At 34.2% G+C, this 22,618-nt stretch overlaps 1 protein-coding gene across 5 annotated transcripts in view; it reads left to right on the top strand.

The window, feature by feature from the left end:
* The window catches only part of LOC111507432 (uncharacterized), a 544,290-nt gene that overhangs the window by 73,681 nt on the left and 447,991 nt on the right, over positions 1-22,618 (top strand). For all 5 annotated transcript variants that reach the window (XM_074177938.1, XM_074177940.1, XM_074177937.1 and 2 more), the window contains one exon: positions 20,306-20,388. The gene's annotated coding sequence lies outside the window, so the exon portion shown is untranslated. The remainder of the gene's footprint in view (positions 1-20,305; positions 20,389-22,618) is intronic.

Below are 22,618 nucleotides of genomic sequence, written 5' to 3'. Positions count from 1 at the left end.
AAGATGTTGTCGACTGAAAATGGTCGCAGTTTAGTTTTCATCAGCATATTAGTCACGAAAATGTTGTCCCTGTCTCACATGTTGAAGCTTTTATTTGGTGATTTTGATTATTTTCTCTGACAGATGTTCAATTTATGATGAATGTAAATTTTGAGGTTGCATTCATTCTCTAATAATGACAACACATAAAATTTTTTTCATTAAACATCAACTTTGTGAAATAATTTTCTTTCAATTCTTACATCCTATGTATTCTAGGATACTACCTGAATATACCTAGTCTCTTTGATACCATAGTTAGGAAAAAATATTTGAAATTTATATTGAATGTAACTAAAAATTATTCACTAAAAACTTATTGAAAGGTATTCAACAACGCGTGAGTTTTAAACTTAACATATGTATGTTTTTAACCTGAAAACTGACGAGGAACTGAAATAATAATATTAAACGAAATATCAAAGTACTAGCGCCCCGGCTCTGCACGGGTGTGATGTCGATACATAATATACATATAAACGCATGCGATCGCTACTATAGGGAGAAGCGCGGCCTTCGACGCGCTATTTATAGGTACGCGCTGCCGACCCCCCGGCCGGTACCGCCGCAACCGCTATGTCCCTGCATTTTGAGTCTGTAATTTCCTCGAGAATATTCTTTTAAATTGCATATTGTGAAGGGCAATATTCATCAATATTTAATGCACAAAATATTCGAGGTAAAGATAAGGAAAAAAGCCATTATATGTCTCGAGAATAAAAAATGTTTATTGTGGGTTATCCCTAAGAGATAGATATGTACCATCACATACTATTTTGTAAACCTTTTCGGTTACGGTACATATTTTAATAAAATCTTGAAACACGTCAAATTTAAATTTCAATTTACGGAAAAATGCTACACCCCCCATCGAATGACAGGTAAAACCCCCAATTCTTAGAATGGAAAGGTATCTTCATTCTTTATTCAAAAATGTTATCGCTTTCAAGTTTATTGCAACAATAAAGATAAAATAAATTAAAATTATGTGGTTACCGAAATTCGATAAAATACACTCAAAATGTATTGCAATATAATCAAAACTTATTTCATGTAGAGGTATTGATAATAAAAAAATGAGCAAAAACCATAGCAATGTCTTTTTGTATGGTATCCTTTAAAAAACTGTTAATAATTTCCGTTAGTTCAAAACGCCTTGTCAATTGTCAGTATTTCAATTCAAGTTTAAAGTTCGTTAACGTCAAGTCTGACAAATGGTTAGATTAACGGAAATGCATAAAAGAACAGTTTTAAAAATTATTGGTTTCGGAGATAAAACCTGAACACAACAGGAAGTAGCTCGCTTATATCATGGAAAATTTCCTACTTCACCACCCATATCTCAAGTAACAATAAGCAAAATAGAGAAGCAGTTTTGCGATCATGTGGGGCAGATAAAAAAGCAGCTGCCAATGCAATGAGTGGTGAACTCAAATTAGATGTGATGCTTGAGTTTGAGGAGAACCCACATATATCGAGTAGACAGGCATCCACTACATTCAATCTGATAAAAGATAGAATTTTGATAGAAGAACTTATTTTTGTGAGCAAATGATGGACATGTTGGATTACAATATCATCCAATTAGAAGACTGTAAGATACCCTTAACGGTATTTCGGTTTTTCAAGAGAGACTCCAACAATTTTTCATTGCCAACGACATAGTGGACGCTAAGCGTAAAAAGGCTATACTTCTGAACACACTATCGGAAGACTGCTATAAATTAGTGCGTAATTTATGTGTACCGAATCTTCTGGAAGCAAAATCTTTCGAAGATCTGGTTACACTGTTGAATGAACATTTGACACCTGTAAAATCCTATTTCGCAGAAAGATTAAAATTATTTTCTGCCCGTAAAAGTGAAAAGGAAAGTGTCGGTGATTGGGAAGCACGTGTAAAAAGTTTAGCTTCCAAATGTAACTTCGGCACGGAACTTCAGATTATATTGCGTGATATATTTGTCATTGGAATCGCTGATAAAGATATTATGGATCGGTTATTTGAAGAGGATGCCTCAGACGTAAAGGTCACTTGAAGTCAGTGTTGAAAATTGCTCTGTCCAAGGAATCGGCGCTGAAGGAGCATTTATTCAGAGAAAAGGTATGCATTAAACAAGAGCCCGCAGATCCCCTAAACTTTCATAGGCCCCAGTCAAAAGGAAGATCGACAGGTAACGTCAACCAACAACGTAGTGATACGGTCCAAGGAAGCAGTGGTGCAACTGGTAAGAATAATTTGAAGAATCCAAGGGTGAGTCAAAATAAACGTTTTTCAACGAAGGTATGTTGTTTCGTTTGTGGTCGCAGTAATCATAAGGCAAGTGATTGTACTTTCAAAAATTGTAATTGCCATAAATGTGGTAAAAAAGATCATTTGGCGCCACAATGCAAATCGACGTCAAACAAATATTTAAGAGTTACTGAATGTCAAACAGATATAGATTCAGATCAGTCAATTTTTAATTTATCAGATTTCAAATCCAATTCTGTGAATAACTGTTGTGATTTCGATCAATCAATATTAAATTTAAGTAATTTTGATACTGATATTGACAGTAATGGAAATGTACAACCATTTTTTATTAATTTAAAAGTTGATAATATCCCAATTAGTTTTGAAGTTGACTCAGGATTTGCCCATTCTGCCATTTCCGAAAAATTACATTTAAAGCATTTTAGTAGTAAAACGCTGTTCAAAAGCGATTTATCGCTAAGAGATTATGTAGGTGTCACATTTCAACCTATGGGATTTTTGAACTTAGAAATATTTTATGAAGGTGAAAAACATATATTAAAAACTTATGTGGTAAAAAATGGTGGTCCTCCACTCATAGGTAGAAATGGGTTGAAAATGCTGAATTTAGGTTTATGTAAGGTTAAGAAAAATTATGTTGATACAAGTTCATCATTAGATTATAATATACTGAATTTTTCTGGCCTTAGTTCTTCAAGTTCTTCAAAGTCAATTCTCTGATCAATAAATATAATGAAATTTTTGACAATAATTTGGGAACATTCAATAAATTTAAAATCTCTTTGAAACTGAAAGAGGGAGCCATCCCAAAATTTTGTAAACCACGACCAGTTCCTTTTGCATTAAAACCGAAAGTAGAAACGGAAATTGAGAGATTAGTTAAAAATAAAGTTTTAATACCAACCGAATTCTCAGAATGGGCCACGCCCGTTGTACCAGTTTTAAAGCAAAACGGATCGGTTCGTTTGTGTGGAGATTTTAAAATTACACTGAATCCTAATTCAGTTGTTCAACATTTTCCTCTTCCAAGAGTAGAATATCTTTTTTCTCAGTTGCAAGGAGGTGACAAATTCTCAAAAATTGATCTTTCTGGTGCTTATCAGCAAGTTTTATTGTCAGAAAATTCTAGAGAATTAGTCACTATTACAACTCACAAAGGTCTTTTTTCGTATACAAGACTACCCTACGGAATTTCAAGCGCCCCATTCATTTTCCAAAATATCATGGAGCAGATGTTTATTTTTCCAGGAGTTGTCTGTTTCCTCGACGATATAGTAATAACGGGAAAGACTGATAGAGAGCATCTCGATAGATTGGAAAAAGTTTTTAAACGACTTCAAGAATGCGGCTTGAAGGTAAAGAAAGAAAAATGCTTTTTCTTCAAAAATTCTGTCAAATATCTTGGTCATGTAATAGATAAAAACGGACTACATACTTTAGATGAACGTGTAGTACCAATTAAAAAGGCAAAAATTCCTGAAAGTGTAACTGAACTAAAATCTTTTTTAGGTATGTTGAATTTTTATTGTAAATTCATGAAAAATGCTTCTCAAATTTTGAAGCCACTTCATAGGTTATTGAAAAAAGGTGCAAGTTGGGAATGGAATAAAGAGTGTAATAAAAGCTTTGAAGAAGCAAAAAAGTTATTGGTCTCTTCCTCGGTTCTGGCACATTTCAATCCAGAGGAAAAATCAAACTAAGCGTAGACGCTTCTCAATTTGCTCTAGGCGCAACAATCTCCCATATTTATAAAGATAACTCTGAAAGGCCAATTGCTTTTGCTTCAAGGTTACTGACGACTAGTGAAATAAAACATTCACAAATTGAAAAAGAGGCTTTAGCTATTATTTTTGGAGTAAAGAAATTTTTTCAATATATTTACGGCCAACGGTTTGTTTTGTACACGGATCACAAACCTCTGTTAGGAATTTTTGGTGACAAAAAAGAGTTGCCGGTTTTTGCTGCGAATAGATTGCAAAGATGGGCATATATTTTATCAGCTTTTTCCTACGACATAGTGTACGTGAAAAGTAGTGATAATGTTGCAGATTTTTTATCTAGGCTGCCCTTAAATTCCTCAAAAGACGAAGAAAGTAATTGGTTATCGATTTTTCGGTTCAACAGTAACATATCGTATTTAAATTTTATTGAAAAATCGGATTTTCCTTTAGATGTGAAGTTAATAAAACAAGCAATAGCAATTGATCAGATTCTCAGTAAAATTTTGTTCTTTGTTAGAGAGGGTTGGCCTGCAACCTGTCCATCTAATGAGTTTCAACCATTTTTTCGCAGAATAAATGAAATTTCTGTCGAACAAAATTGTTTAATGTGGGGTTCCAGGTTGATGAGTCCAAAAAAATTTCAAACTTCAATTTTACAAGAATTACATAGCTCGAACATGGGTGTTGTAAAAATGAAGTCCCTTGCAAGATCTTATGTTCGGTGGCCGTCAATTGATAAACAAATCGAAGATCGGGCAAAACATTGTGATTCTTGTGCTGCTTGTTCAAATAATCCGCTCAAATCATATTTGTCAACCTGGAGGTGCCCAGAACAACCGTGGACTAGGTTGCACGCCGATTTTTTCGGCCCAGTATTTAATAAACAATTTTTAGTGATAGAAGATGCAACATCGAAGTGGTTAGAGTGTTTTCAAATGCGAGACATAACAGCAGCTAGTACCATTAAAATATTTCGCGAAATATTCAGTAGATTTGGTTTACCTTTTCACCTTTGCACAGATAATGCAACCACCTTTATGTCTGATGAATTTCAAAATTTTTTAAGGTTGAGCGGTGTGAAACATTTAACTGGTGCTCCCTATCATCCGTCAACAAACAGGTTAGCTGAAAGTGCGGTTAAAATTTTAAAAAGAGCCATCCTGAAAGCTAAGAATGAAAATAAAAATGCAGATATAAATTGATTAATACAACGTTTTCTGTTTCATTATAGAAACACACCACATACTACTACCGGCGAAACTCCGTCAAAAATATTATTGGGGAGGAATATACGAAAGAAATTTGACTTGTTGATGCCTTCAACAAATCTAGTAATACAAAATAAACAATTGAAACAACAACAGTAATATCGAGGAAACAGAAAAACGTATTTCAATGAAGGTGACCAGGTTTGGGTACGCGATTTCAGACCAGATAAGCAGGAATGGTGTACCGCAGTTATTGAAATTATTCGTGGTGGTAGAACTTATACAGTTAAATGAGAAGATGGAATGATCTAGAAGCGTCACATAGATCAACTTAAACAAAGAAATTCGACAAGTAAACAAAATGAAGATTATGTTGATAAAGAAACAGTATCTATCATTCCACGCTCTGATTTAGATGTAAATAATGTATATAAAGATGTTAGTGTAGTAACTCGGGATGAATCGCATCAAGGTGAATTAGAAACTAATAGTGAAACTGTTATATCAGAGACTAGTGATAATACGCCGTAGTAAAATAAGTCAACCTGACAGACTTGGTTATTAAGCCAATAGTATCGGGTGGTTACGACTTTTAAAGGGTGGAAATGTAAGATACCCTTAACGGTTCTTTGTAAAAAGTCCCAGATGTTTTATATATATATATATATATATATATATATATATATATATATATATATATATATATATATAATCCTCACTGGATGAGAGAAGAACACACACAATTCCCTCAAAAGGTTAATGTTTGGGCACGGCTTGTAGAAAACCATATCATTGGTCCCTTTTTTATTGAGGGCAACTTGAATGACAACAATTATTTGGCACTACTTCAAAATTATGTCATTCCAAGTTTAGAAAATTTATATCCTGATCCAGGAAACCCTCAAGTTCCAGTGAATACGTTATCGTTTCACCAGGATAGAGTACCAGCATATTAATGTCCGGCTATACCTCGATACAACATTTTTCAATCGGTGCATAGGGAGACAAGAATCGATTGAATGGCCAGCGCGATCACCTGATCTATCATCATTAGATTCCTTTTCATGAGGATTAGTGAAGAGCATTGTGTACAAACCTGAACCTTCAGATTTGAATGACTTAAAAGAAAGAATAACGCTTGTGATCAGGTTGGTCACGCCTGGTATATTAAATAATGTTTAAAAGACAGTTGTATTTGAGATTATGATGTTGCCAAGACGTTCGCGGTGAACATTTTGAACATCTACTTCGTTAACATCAATAGTTCTTTTTCGTATTCTACATTTCACTACGTTTTGCATTACATTTTAGTTTTTGAGTGTATTTTATCGAATTTCGGTAACCATATGATTTCAATTTATTTTATTTTTTAATATGTACAGTAACCGAAAAATTTAATATATTCCATTTGGCTTTTACACACTGTATACATACAAAATTTCTTCTTGAAACAGTCTGTCAATTAAAAAACCCACATCAAAATCCGTTGCGAAGGTTTACAGATCTAAACATACATGTAGACAGACAGCGAGCGGAAAGTGAATTTGTTTCATACTATGTAGTGATACAGTATATAAGAAACGACAAGAATTGAAATGAAAATAAAAATTGGCTTCGTGTGTGTTATAACAATGATATAATATATTTTCAATGAAAAAATATACTTACCACTGAAACTTTGTAACAAATTATGTTTCTTAACTTTATCCACATATCCTTCATTTCTAAACAGAATACGGCTATAATAAATTATTTCTTGGATGATTTTAGAGCATGAAAGATCTTCATACAAAAATAATAACAAATCATAGTGAAAACTTCATTCTCCGACGGTCGGCCTTTCTGCTTTTTACAGACGATAGTGACTATTCATTTAACTTTAATATTTACCTTTTATACGTCATGATGATTAAAATAAATGTTATAATTCAATTTTATGTTCTTGGAAGACATAACGTATGGTAACACATTAAGAATATTTATGCTCCTTGTAATGAATATATTTCATTCAAATGTTTGAGAGAAATTATATTGATTGTAAAGTTGTATACTGATAATTAATCAGACCACAAAATGTATGTTGAATAAAAAATTTTTCAAAATAAAGAACCGAGTTTTTACTTGATAGGACTTTAAAATGGTGTATTTTCTCCAAATTTATTTTCGTGTGTTGTAATGTATGCACTTTTAACTTTCCTCAATCAAACATTCCAATTGTCAAAAACAGTACGCATTCCACGAAAAATTCTAGACAAGTCTCGATTAAAAGGCTGTTCATATATCATGACCCATATCTTTATGAGGATTCCGCATCCGTCACAGAATAAGTTATCATCTCCAGAGGCACCCTAATGTCACTGGAAGGCCTGAAAATCCTAATATTACAAGGGTTAACGGTTTCATCCTACCCGATAAAAATGGATTCGTATCTTTCGTTGAAATAAAAAAGAAAAAATTGGATGTTCCTAATGCCAGCCATCAGTGTTTCTTATCGGCCTTTTGGAAGGGACGAAATGATCTGAAAATGTTATATCAGTTTTTGCGGAGATGAATCAAACCGTTCATCAAAGGAAGGCTGATCAACAAATGTTTTTTTTTCATTAAATTTCAACGGATATATATCTATAAAATATTTTATAGGTCATATAGATCAATAGCAAAACATTTTGAAATCATTTCTAGCTCATAATTTACGAATATATTGAGTTATATTAGTGATGATATTGATGTAGGTACACTTTATTCCGAGTAAATAACGTCTCGTCTTATACTGTTCAAAATCTGTTTTTCCGTTAACCAGCTGTCGCACCCCTACGAACGACAACCCTCAAAAGTCGAAACTTGTGCGAGCTAAGGATTAACGAGGTCTTACCTTGTTATGGTTATACTTACTTACGTTACTTATGGATATACATAATGGTAGAGTCCTCAAAGTGTAGAAATGTACTATCCAAAAGCTGATGGCAAAGGAATATATGTTTTACGTAACTTGGAATATAAAACATACTATATCAATGATAGTGACCCTCGAGGAAGGTCTCGAAAAAGAAATAGGCATCATCAAAAATGACCTTCAACGGAATGGTTACTCCAGAGTGATGGTAGGACAGGCTTTAGCTAGAAGACAGCAAGAGCTCCACAAGGAAGAGAAGCCGCCACGACCAGTACTTGTACTCCCCTACATCACAGGATTATCAGAATGGATGAGAAGGATTGGGTCCAAGTATACCCTGTATACCAAGTATACCGTATACCCTGCGAGTGCGTAGAATCGTACACCGGTGAAACTAAGAGGCCATTGAAAGTTCCCATTGCTGAGCACAAGAAACACAAACAGCGAGGTGAAACCAGCAAATCCGGAATAGCAGAGCATGTTTGGACTCATCAACATAATATCAAGTAGGCTCAAGCTGAAATCATCCACAAAGAGGAACACTGGTTTAGGAAAAAATTCAAGGAAGCCGCGTTTATGTTGTCCAACAACGCATTTAGTCAAGCTAGCGTAGAGATACGTAACATATGGAAACCTCTTATCAAGCAAAAAACGACCAACTCCCGCCAAACGGTCATCTCCCGCTAAAACAAATGAAGCGGAAAGAGGGGATAGGTGAAAAGTGAAAGCACCCGAATGACCTATAAATAGTCAGATCTCGGAGGAATAAGTCCAGTTATCACCCGAAGACGATTGTGGATAATAACAATCGAAACGTCGTGACGTAACTTGGTTTGGAATCTTTTGATTTTTATTTTTCATTTCTGTTAATAATATTTTTTTTAATTTTCAGCTTTTATTAATATTTCAATTTTTTATTTTCTGGTTGTAGCTTGTATGTTATTTCCTTGTAATTTCAGTTTTTTGTTTTAATAAAATTGTTATTGACGGTTAATCTTTTATTTTTTCAGGGATTTCAATTCAATTTATATTATATTAGACAATGAAAGTCCGAACTGATGAAATAAACTCATTGTTTTATCCCTTGTTTGAAAATCTCTTTAAAATCTGTGTTTCCGTTAACCAGCTGTCGCACCCCTACGAACGACAAACCTCAGAAGTCGAAACTTGTGCGAGCTAAGGATTAACGAGGTATTACCTTTTAACGTGTGATTCCTAACACGGGTTGGACGATAGCAAGTGAAAATCGATCGTTCACTCTAGGGCTTGAACAACTGACCAACACGGCCGTCAATTCGAGTGGGTGAACAAAGCACCCACCGCCTGGCTACCGACCGACTTGAAACAAACTTAATGTTTTGTTCATATGATTGTGTTTAATAATATAATTTATGGTCAGCGATGTGGTAGACAAAAAAAGAAACGGGCCATGAAGGGTGCATGCTGATAAAATACTATTGTTGATTTAAAAATTATACAGGGCATCTGATGAGTTAACAATTAAAATTTTTTACCTTTATTTTTTGAATCTCAAGCAAAATTTTTCTGTATCTGTAGAGTAGGGAGGGTGAGTGTGGGCCCACAGCATTTAGGCCACATGTACACCCTCCCGAAGAGTTGTCCTCCTAGGTCGTCGTCCATCCTGTCCTTTCCAGGAAGGTGGACAGATCTTATTGATGATAACTCCGGACATGCCTGACAGTTTCATCTTCCTGTTCACACATGCTGCATAGAGGTGTGTCCACATGCCCCATACTATGGAGGTGTTTTCTTAGTTGACAGTGGCCAGTCAGAAATCCTACTGTTAAGCGTAGATTTTTCCTGGTCATCGCCAGATATTGCTTCGGCGCCAGCTTCCCAGCGTCGCCCAGAGTGATCCTGGCAACATTTCATCCTTTGATTTCATCCCAACTCTTTAGGGATTGAGCATGGGTGTAACGTTTGGCTAGTTCCGCAATTGTCGAAGTAATCAAGCTGTAGGTGCCACTGGGTCCTAAAATTCTTAGTCCAACCTCTTCCTTGGCAATGCGAATACCTATACTCCTGTCGTGACCTTTAATCTACCTCAGGATAATGTTATTATCTACCAAGGCTTTGGGTAAATTTTAGTGCCACTCTAGTACTAGCCCTAAGGTAACACGTTGTCTGTTAAAGGACAATAGGGCTTGCCTGCTATCAGTGCAGATTGTTATGTTTTTGCTAGAAATTCCTTTTCTCTCTATTTCTTTTGTGGCGATTGAGATACCAGCCAGTGTTTTTTAAGATAGTTATTTCAAATCATGTTATCTCCTGAAATTAGTTTATATTAAATTTAGAAAGCAATAATTTTTAAATTTACATTTAACTCGAAATAATGGTATCATCAAATGCCGATGACTGAAATAATTCATCATTCATTAACGAAAGTATCACTTGTAACTGATTTACCATTGTTAGTAACTAATGGAATGTTGTATCAGTTTACAGTTTTGACACGTACCAGAATATATAATGTGACACACTTGACATGAAAACACCCCTGTATTTTAGTGATTTTTGAAATTTGAGATTCAATTTTTGGTACACAATATTCACAATGAATACATCTATTTAATTTGTTTTGACTATTTTATGTAGCTTCTTATTCGGAACCATTGATTGCAAGTCAAACTTGAATATGAAAATAACGAAAAAAAAATCAAATTTCGAATTCGATTCTTATCTACTCAATCGTTGCAAAACGCCATCCTTTCATGGGTCTCTTCAATCTTGGGAACAGGAAAAAGTCGCAGGAAACCCAAACTGGTAAATACGGAGGCTGAGGTAGAGTTACGATGTTGTTTTTCGCCAAAAAATTACGAACAAGCAATGATGAGTAGGGAGGTATATTATCGTGATGCAAAAGCCATGAATTGTTTTTCCACAATACCAGACGTTTTTTTCTTATTGCTTCTCACTTCAAGAAAATACTCCTTATTGACCGTATGACCATGTGGCAAGAACTACTGATGCACTACTTCACGGTAATCGAAAAAAACAGTGAGCTAATCCTGGACATTTGATCAAACTTGGCGTGTTGGCGAGCGTCGTCAATCACATCTTCTCGACCTTCTGTGAAAAGCTATACCACATTTTTCTGACTCAGAGTACAATCACCGTATGCCACAGTCAACATTTCAAGTATTTTTGAGCACTCAATTCATTTTTAACACAAAATTTGATGCAAATTCTTTGATCCAATTTTATCGATAGCAGATAATCGCCGAACAAGCAAAACACTTCTAACTTTTATAGCCTCTCACCAACAAATTTTACATGCTGAACAGCAGAAACTGAACATATATTCGAGACGAGTCTACCAACATAAAAAAGTTAGTAATCGAACGTACGTATCCCAAGAAGTTTGAACATTCTCCTAATTTTTTGAACAACCCACGTATACTTTATTAAAAATAAAAGTCACGAATATTTTTTCGTGACGAACTTATTTATTGCTACTATTAAAAATATGTTTCCTTCGGAATCAATCTTGTGTACATGTCAACAGTAAATGATTACTTTATTAATACAGGTCAAAATGCATTGAATCTTATACATAAGATCTTAGCAGAGAACTTTAGGTGATCAATTTCTCTCAGTGTACAGGCAAGAAAACAATGAAAAGGCACTACTTTCAATGAGACTTTTAACTGTGTTCTGTTCGAAATTTGTTTATTGATGAATTACGCCAATCCAACCAGTCGATCCGAGTCGATGTAAATATTGAATGAAAGGATCCCCAGAGATGTCGAAACTCGAGCCTTTCAGACGAGCATTCACCTTGGTAAAGCATATCAGATTCCGTCAAACGAACGCAAGTATTGGATCAAAGCATCGGATCGCATTCAGTTCAGGTAAGTGATGTTCCAATTTTTAGGCGGCGCAATCGTCGGAATCGTTTAGAAAATGCGATTTCCTTCACGACTCCACGTTGCGGTGGATAAAGATCTTCCTATTAAAATTTCAACTCGAGATTATTGCAATCTTGCCGGGCACGAAGTATTTTCTTTTGGCGGAACTGGAAAGTATGCGGAAGAGGGAGAACTGGAAAGGAGAGGTTGGAAGTTTGTTCCGTATTGAAATAGTTTCGGTAAACTAGGATGCTTTTGAACGGCCAAAGAGATTATGTAAGAATGAGTGAACATGAATAAACAAAGTGGTAAGCTGAATAAGAAGAATTTGTCTATTTTGTTTCAAGATTAGAGCAGTGACGTTGTGGATTGCTTTCAGTAATTTCAAAAAAGCTTGGGATATTTTAACGTCACCAGGTTTTTCGTGGAAATTGACAGCAACGTTAGTCTTGTCTTTGTTGAAACCAAAGAACCAAACTCCTTTCTGAAGAAGTATAGCCGAAGTCACATTACATGGGGTCAGAACACCCCACCCCCAAACTTTCCTGAGAAAATTATAAAACGTATTTGAATAGTAGGTACCCAAAATTCATTTTTTTGTCTTCTATCATCATTCTATTTGATTTTCAGTGTTCATGTTTTTCTCAAACTTCACCCATTTGCGTTGAGTCGACACGATTTTAATCAAACTGTTGTTGTCTATCTTATGGGTTGTAAGTTTTTAGTTAATAATCGGTTATTCTGATACAAATAGTTTGGTACTGAAACAGATCGTCTCTAGAAGTTTTGAACGCCTCTCGATCAGACCAAATTTTGAAAACTAAAAAATATAAATTATAAAAATTCTCTGTTGATGTTGGAAAATACGAGTACAAATGATACTTAATATTCCAGAAATAACGTCTGGCTCCTTCAAGGGAGTTCAAGCATTTTTTCTGAAAGTCATTTCGTCAAGATTTGTATTTTCACTGACTGCAGTGGGCAAGTTCTTCAACAATTCCGCCAAAAAATAAGGTTTTGAAAGAGAATACTGAATCAAATTTTGTCTAGTCATTGAGACAACATGTGTGATACAAGATGGTTGAAAAATCATGATGGGTTATTGAGATTGAAAGAAATTCATTAATTAATCATAAAACATTGCAGCAATTGAAAAAAGATCCAGACGAAAATGATTCTGGAAAGGCAACATATTTTTACATCAATTGTTATGAGTTTATGTCGCTCATCTGTTTAATTTTTACACAATATATGCTTACGTGAAATCCTTCGATATCCTTTATGTAATCTTACATCATCATAAGACTCCGATGAAGGAAAATATTGATTGTGTGTTTTCTAAAATTGTCAAGTCTGCAAGAGATTCAGTTCTATCCATAAATGAGAACGTTAAAATTCCAAGCAAAGCATCCAAACAACACAGAATAAATGCAAATTTGAAAAATCCAGAAAATTATTTTTGTATTACAGTTGCTAACTCTCTGCACCCAGTCAGTGTGTTTTGTGAGGTGCAAAAATTATTATGGAATGTTTATTACAAAAAAATCGAGAGTTAAGCTAACGTGGCCGGTTTGTAGGTTGGCCAGTCTCCAATCTCTTCCGACCTTCGATTTTAATTTAATTTTTTTTACTGAAAAATCGAAAGTTGAGCTAGCGTGGGCCGTTTGTAGGAATACTGATCTCTGAACTCTTCCGACTTTCGGTTTCTATTTTGTTACTGACTCTCTGCACTCAGTCAGTGCGTTTTATGAGAAAAAACAATTATTAAGAAATTTTTTTATGTAAAAATTGAGAGCTGAGCACGCGTGGCTTGTTGGTAGATTTACCAGTACCCAAACTCTTTCAACTTTCGGTTTAAATGTCATTGCTGACACTCTGCAAGCAAGTAGTGCATTTCATCATAAGCAACAAATTTTAATTCAAGTTTCAAGACGAAAAAGTTGAGAGTTAAGCTGGCATGGACGCTGTCTAATTTGATTTTGTTTAATAAAATTGAATTTATTTTTTATTCTATTTTTTGTAGCATATTGGAGCAACGAATTTACCTATATCTGTTTGATCCATGAATTTTGATTTTAGTCAGATTCACGCTTAACAAAAAGCTAAGACTGTTTTCTATTTTTTGTGGTGGGTTCGAGCAACAAAATTAACGTTATAGCAAGTAATTAGCAACAAAAAAGCAACACATTTTTTTTAATTCCGTTAAATTTACACCGACAGTTTTTTAGACCGTTTCGAGGTCCTCATTAACTTTTCTGTAGTCAATAAATGAATTTTGTTCATGAAAATGAAGTATCATCGATTAATATTACATGTTTCAGTTGCTTGCAGAATTGAGTGGTATATATAGTGAAAGAAGCAAGTATAGTAATGCTCCTTGGGGTGTTCCTTGACTGGATTCAATCATGTTTGATGATCTGGGAATGTTTATAGAGATAGGCTACAATTATTGGTTGAGATGACGTAGTGACTCCAGAAATTAACAGATCATGATTAAATTTGATTGCTTTCCTTCTTTCTTTGGAGATCCCCATATTTTTCAATAAAATAGAGAATTATAAACCCTTTTTTCCAAATATATATCAGGAATATTGAAAAATCAAGATGTGTGCATCTCATTTCAAAATCTTATATCAAACCACGATACATTTATCACATAAATCAACTCACTACAGTCGGCTACCAATCATCTGATGAATCCGAATTCATGGACTGAGTGAACCACTGAAATCGAAAAGAATTATGGAACGTGTTTTATTTTCTGTGAACCAAAAATCTTCGCGTTTTCACCTGAACATTAACGAATCTCTCGTTTCTGCCAGGACAAGCTCAGGTGGACTTACCTTAATCCGAGAGCATTACGTGTATTAAAACTTTCTAGAAGACGCCGTAGATTTTATTTTATCTCATATTTTCACAGTTTCTTCCATTAAAAGTGCTTGCTGTGTATATTAGATAAGAACTGATTGAAATACGATTCCAGGAAAGCTCAAAATGTATTTCAAATAATGTATTAGGGCAGCTCAAAAGGGATTCAAAACATTTTAGTGTTTAATGAAGAATATTGTAAAAAAATAATGATACCTCAAGGACTTCAAAGTGATAATTTCAAACGATGAAATACTTGTGTACCATAATTTGGAGTAACTCCCAACATTCGGGATATAATGTGTTCAATTTTCATAGATAGGTAAAGATATAGTTGATTCATCAATAAGTGAAAAGTAATGCAATAATGTAAAGTGATGTAATAGTGTAAAATTTCAGTAATTAACAATGATTGATTATGGATAATTCGCACCCGCAGAAGGTTTGGAAGCTCCCCCTGGATTGTTTTCTCATTCTAGAAAACGAAGTCAATATAGTTATTCAATATAGTTACAAGATCACACAAGGATCACCGATTAATACATCAATAAGTAAATAGTAACTTCTAGTAATCGTACGTATATCTTCATTTTTTAGAAAGTATACATTTTTCTTAATATTCATTTGAAATAAAATATACAAAACAAAAAGTAGCAACCAAGAGATAAACACGAAATATTTTCTTTGAAAGGAAATTGTCAGGCAACCTTCATTTCGCTTCTTCTACAAAAATATTCAGCCGTTCCTTCTTGCTATTGAGTCAATACTGAATGAACTATAAAAATGGTCCAATCTAGATGGAATTGACATAATTTTCATTCATGGAGAAATTGGCAAGCGTGTAAGGAGGCAGCCTTTTATACGAAGAGTTCCTTAGAAACACTAGCTGAGGTTCTCAATAAAAAAAAACATTATCCCTATAGTATAGAACCAGCGCATAGACAACCATCACAAAAAGTCGATGTGCTGGTATTCTTGGTAATGCCATGATTGGTCCTTCATGTCTTGAAGAAAGCAAGGATGTCCTGAATTTTTAGAAAGACTAGCAGTCCTCTCATAATTTCACCAAGATAGTTCACCACATCATAATTTTGTCCCGTTCGACAGTAATTGAACACAAGTATCCCGGATAGAGGGATTGGCGAAGGACAGTAATTGAATAGCCTCCAAGATTGACGAATTCCTCTCTTCATTGGACTATTGGATACAAGATCATCAAAACTTGCTGACGTTGGTGATAAATATCAGTATACAAGTACAACAGACAAAATTTTGATTTAATGTTGAAATAAAATTTTTGCGAACTGGCTTTTTTCCTACCGTGAGGGTTTGAAGCGTACCCGACTTTAGTAATTAGCCGAAGGGAGACAAGTGTATTTGAATGTTTTCCATGAAAACACAAGAAGTCAGATTCATAGTGAAATCAACAAGAACTAAATGCTACCTAAAATTTTTCCGCTAAACAAGTGGGGTAAATAATAATAATTTAGTCGACAAGAGAAACAAACGTAGAATTTGGTTTTCAATGAATCTTTTCTTCTCGCTGTTACACTTGATTTGCTTTCATTCAAAATAATGATATTATTTAATGTGTAAATGATTGATAAAGTATTGTCAGATTCTCAATTTGAAGTTTCATTGATGAAAAAACCACAAATCAGGTGCATCTCGAATTAAATCGACATTTTCATATATCCGTTCATAAAATTCATACCTAATTTTTGAATTTTCACACCTTGAGGTGTGGGGAGACATCTGTCCGGCCTAGATTTCTGCCTTCGTACGGCAAACCGGTATGATCTTGAAATTCGACAGTAGAAAGAGTTATTATTATTATTATAAAGAATATTCTTGGGAGTGATGCTGATAATTAGAGAAAAATGATGTAAATATCTGTCTTCTCGAATTCATAATTGGAGTGTGATATAGTATAGAACATGTGAAGTTGCTCCAATTGATCAGTGGGGCTACGTCAATGGCGAATTATGCATTATTTCACACTAGTTACTTGACTGTATATATCATAATTTTCATCACTTTTATATTATATTTTGTTTATTTTCACTTATTTATTGTGAGATCTAATCATTGTAATTTCTACAAATTTTTTACTGGCCGATTTTTACTCATTGTGAATTGTTACTTTGCATTTTTTGACGATTTCCATGAGTTCCAGGAAATAATGCTGATTTATTGATATTTGTTTTCTAAACTTTGAAATTTCCATTCATATTTTCATTTGAAACTCAACAATTTGATTGAACAATACTTTAAGATACCTTTCAAACTTTTATATTTCCAATAATAAAGGTGTGACACTACAAAAAAACTAATATTTCAACTATTGTTACAGTGAAAATCATGTGTCTCAGTAGGGGCTAATTTTAATTACTTCTGTATTATTCGAATGATAATTTCTGGAAAATGCTGGTCAGAAGTTAATAAATAGGGGTACAATTGAAAAGAGAATCGAAACTCCTGAAATGATGTGCTCCATGGCTCCATTTCTTGTTTTTAAGGGTAACATCTACCCTTCATAGAAATGAAGTGCTTACATTATTTCCTCAAACTGCCGCTCCTCAAAAAATCGATATGTTTTTTTATATACCCCCTGTATTCTGAAAGGCTACCTAATCCTGCCATAATTTTGTAATATCTCCTATTTCTTCGTCTTGAATAAACTAAAACTGAAACGTATCACATTATTATGGAGTTTTCACTGAACAGTTAACAAAACTCCAGTTTGCCAAATAAAAAATGGAATAAGGCTATTTATTCAATGAAGAGTATCCAAATTTTTCACAAAGAAATGATTTTTTCTGAAAATTAATTATTGATTTTCTGATGCTTATATAAATATTATACAATAATAGTCCCAATGTAACTAAAATTCTCTAACAAATATTTATTTTTCTTCGAACATCTTATCCGTCATTTATCTCCCGACCTTTAAGTATACAGACTTCAATTCGGGGCTTATTCGATTCGACGTCTACCCTGACACGTTTTCATTCCCAAGGCGAGACGAAAAGATCTCGCCAAAGTCGCCCACAAATCACCTGCTGACCACCAACAAAAACTCTAATCCGGATATACTGCGGCTAGTTTTATTTTTACTTTATAATATATCTCGACTTTACAGCTTCAGCTTCATTGCTGTGGTATTGTATTTTCAGTACGCCGTCAAATTTTTAATAGAAATTGGTGGCGTCTGCTGCACCTGAAATCGTGTACAGAATTGAATTAAATTCTTTTTAGGGTTGGGATATTGTCAAGGAAACGTCTAGAGAGAAGATTTACGGAAATAGTTTTGTTACCGACAAGGGGGTTTTCTCGAAATTGTTAATGCATTTGATGAAAACTATTTCATGAAATTATTCAATGAAGATTAATTTCAACTCATGATTTTCACACAGTCTCATATCTCAGAGATGAAGTTTTTCAACTCACATTATCATTAAATTTATATTCAATTACATTTTCTCAATAGGCCTTTTCATCACAATTTTTTTGTGCGCATGCGTCAGTATCAGCCATCTTTTTCGCACTGTTTTTTGTAAACAACCATGTTAAAGAGTTCGCAACTCATGTTTTAAAAATTAAAATATATATTGAAGTTTATAGTAGTAGTAAGTCGAAATAATCAGAAAAAATTTTTTATACTTCATTATAATTATGTTATATGTACGAAAAGGAACAACAATACGGTGTTGTTATGGAGTATGTAAAAGGGATAAAGGATACAAATCATTCAAAACCAACACATACTATTTTATAAATTTTCCAAAGCCTTGTCTTGAATATCGCAAAAAAAAATCAAATCATCAAGCAAATTACATATTAAAGCATGTGCGAAATGTGAATTATGGGCGAAAAAATGTGGCAGGAGTGACCGAGGCTTTAAATCTATTGATGATGTTACCAAGGATACTTATATTTGCTCACTACTTGATCCTTTAAGTTATCAGAAATTTCAACATATGTACATTATTCCTTATTACATTTTCGACTGTAAATTTCATATATATTTTATTGTATTAAATATTCTCCTCTAATAAAAAGTATTAAACATATTCAATTCAGTATTAACATATTTGTCTTATTAATGTCATATGTACAGCCTCAAAATAATAATGGCTTGATTTATTTATTATTTCCATAAGTAATACTCTTGTCAACTGAAATATATTTTCAATTACATCAAATAAATTGACATTATTAATAAGAATAAAACTGTAAATACTATTTTTTAATGTTTTTAGATAGTAAACAAATGCTGATACCTAACCTCTCAATCAGCTCACTTTTTTCCTTTTTGCGGACGCCCATGACGTTTTAACCACCTTTTTAATTTTTCACAATTATGAGCCTCAACTGAATTATAGACAAGTGAAGCACCATCAATGGTTTTTTCCAATAATTTATTTGTTTCTAGAGATAATATTCCTTGCCCAGCCATTGTTGATTAAAACAGTACGAATGTGCGAATGTACGAATTACAGCCATTTCAATATGACAGCTACGCTTGCGCTCGTCTTATGATGAAAAAGTCTATAGAGAATGTTGTGCTCTATGCGACGATGTTGTTCATTTTTTCCAAATTTGGATTTGTTGCTTTTTTTTCAACTTTTTACTTTATGATATTGGTCAATTTTTCTCTACAAATTGAAGTTGAAACAAAGCGTTGCCGAAACTGCTCGAAAAAATAACCAGGCTGTGACGTACGGAACATTATGTCGTGGGTTCTGTATAACAATAAAAAAGTACCCCAATACTTGATACAAAATCAAAAGCCACTCGTTTCATATCCGAGTGTGAAACTTGACCAATACATGCGCATGACATCAATATAGGAATATATACAGGGTATATACATATTTATTACATTTCTCCCTCGGGCGGCGGGGTATAATTTTTTGTCTAATCATTATTTGTATGTGAGAGATTTTATATGTTATTAACTAGTAAATTTATCAGACCCGGACATTAGTTCTTTATTTAGCAGTTTGGATTGACTTCGTATAGACTATACCATTTAATCTAGTTAAGTGTTACAATGTAGTATTCAACTCAGTTATGTAATAAATGGTTATCGATTTCATTTTTCCTAATAGAAAGAGATGAAAATCAAAAATTGAAACGTCCAATCAATATTGTGTACATGTGAACGAATACATTTCAGAACATTATTAGTTTCATTACCAGACACCATCATATATCATGAGTAGACACCTTCAGAAGAATAACGAAGCTTGCTCACATGCGTTTTCATTATTTCAAATCATTTGTTGTTTATTTTCACTTGTAATGAGATATAGTAACAGGTGTGTAAGAATTTGTTGTTGAAATATCTGGTATCAGTGATTGTTATAATTGAAGTGTTATTCCATGACTCTAACTGAAATTGAAAATGAAACATTTCGATTTGTAAACATATTTTTCTTTTTTTCCAGGTATACAGTTTACTAATTTAGACGTCTAACTGAATAAACAACTCTGGAGTTGCAAACATTTATCAATAAGAATGATTATTTTCGTAAGTATTCATATATAAATAATTTCTCAACTCAGTAACCTTTCAATCATCCGAAATATTTTTCCACATGTAAGTTTAAAAACTGTTACCCTAAATTAGTCAATAGATAGCCCCAGATACTTTCATAAATTATTCAGAAATTTTGATTTGATTTCAATACTTTCAAAAATCTGTTCTTTTGACATCTTCACCAGCCAAAAATTTTTTAAAGCTCATTCAGGTGGTATTCAGTGGATTGTTAGATTCATTGCGACTGATTTTTTGAAACAGAAACTATATTCATAATGGATTGAGTGTTTTTGTATTTTTTTGATTATTGTGATAAATTTGAACAGCATTTTTTTCATTGTAATCAATAATTCTCATAAGAATTTATTTCAATTTAATTTTTTGTTGATGAACATTTGTGTTTGAAAAACATTTTACGTTATGTTTCTGATGTATTATTTTTTTAAATGTAAATACTTCATAATTATAGTTTTCTAAAATAAAATTTAATATTTCATAAATGTAACTGAAATCTTATGAACCATTCTGTGTTGCAATTATATTTTGATTATAGCCAAAAGTATTTGAAATCCAACATCCAATAATTAGGAAAAAAATTAAATTGATGGATGTAGCCGTTACTATGTGGTAGGAGATCATGATGAAAAAAGAAATGAAAATTTCTATGTTTTTAACCACTTTTATTTGTAACTAACGTTACTGCAGTTTCGTCCTATATGGACATTTTCAAACTTAAACAATAAATAAAATAGAAATTTGCATTCCTTTTTCATCAGGAAAAAAATTACTTTTGCATATTTTTTGCAGAATCTTATCTTATCTTATTGCAATTATTTAATTTACGGTTAAAAAAATGAGGTGAATATTCAAATTTCGCCGGCTACGTACATTCGATTAGTGACTTTTTGATTTTTTATGCTGGTACACTCATCTCGAACATATGTTTACAGTTTCAGCTTCTATATCTGAGTAGGGAGGGGGAGTGTAGACACACAGCGCTTAGGCCACATGTGACCCATTGTACATCCTTCCGAGGAGTTGTCCTCCTAGGTCATCGAACATCCTGTCCTTTCCAGGAAGATGAACAGGTCACTAGGAGACATAAACTTTATATTGGCAGGTGTAGGCCAAGACTCGCCAAACACACACTCTCTTTGGCAACCTTGAGGTGTCTTACTGTGGCATCCACGAAAGTTTTAGAATGGGCACCGACATTACTGTCGTTGCGGGCCTTTTTCATTTTCTTGGAGTTCCCTCCGTGGAGGTGCCCAAGTGAGGGAACATTCCTGCAGGAGCAGCCAGTTGTTTGCCTTTATTCAAGGCGAAGCTTTTGGTGCCCGCCGCAGGAAGTGCCCTTGCTGTTGGAGTTGGAGTGGGGGAGGAGGAGGGTGCACTTATAGTTGCTGCCACTTCTGCCTCTATCGCTCTCTTTCTCCTTTTAGCCTCGGCGCCGCAAATGCGCTTACGCTTATGGCTTTGTATTACATCACGAAGTGATCCACTATGTCCAGCCTCATTCCAAGCGGTAGATTGGGGTGGACATTTCTGTTCATCTCCAGCCACCGCCTTGGATTAGGGTGAGCACTTCTGTCCAGCCTCGGGATTGGTTTTTGTGTGCGATTCAGTCATGTGTGTTCTCATGAGTAGCAAGGGAAGAGTTGGTCATCACTGGCAGAGCCTCGTATTACCAGAGGTAGGCTGATTGCAATGAGGTTTCGCCCAGTTCCCCAAGGGGATCGTTCGTGACTGCATATCACCCTGCGGCCATTCAGCTGTCGTTACGTTTTTTTACACCTCAGCTTGGGTAGGCTAGTCCACGGTGACATGTTTTGCAAAGGCTTTTGAGGAGTTTCAGTTCCCCTCACCCCTCACCTTCTGCGACTGACCAAGAGTCCTGCGATCCCGTCTATAAGGCCACATTGGCTTCTCGGACAGTTCCCTGGATGTTTCCCCCTATCCGCCACCTGGGGACGTGCTCGATAAGTAGCCCAACCCACAGGACAGTTTCAGCTCATGACATATTTCGTTAGTTGAGGAGAGGCATAAAAATCAGAAGTGTTTTGCGTGTTCGGCGACTTTCAGCTATCGAAAGAAATGAATCAAAAATTTCGCATAAAATTTTGTGTAAAAAAAAATTAAGTCCTCACAAACAGTTGAAATGTTGACAGTGGCATACGGTGATTGTATTCTGAGTAAGGAACAAACTTTTCACCGAAAGTCG

Source organism: Leptinotarsa decemlineata, unplaced genomic scaffold (assembly GCF_025532065.1).
Source record: "Leptinotarsa decemlineata unplaced genomic scaffold, Ldec_3_MD MMD2_tig00003335_RagTag_RagTag, whole genome shotgun sequence".
In the NCBI taxonomy this organism is placed as follows: Eukaryota; Metazoa; Arthropoda; class Insecta; order Coleoptera; family Chrysomelidae; genus Leptinotarsa; species Leptinotarsa decemlineata.
The sequence above is the reverse complement of the archived record's forward strand: the minus strand, read 5'-3'. Positions and strand labels throughout refer to the sequence as shown.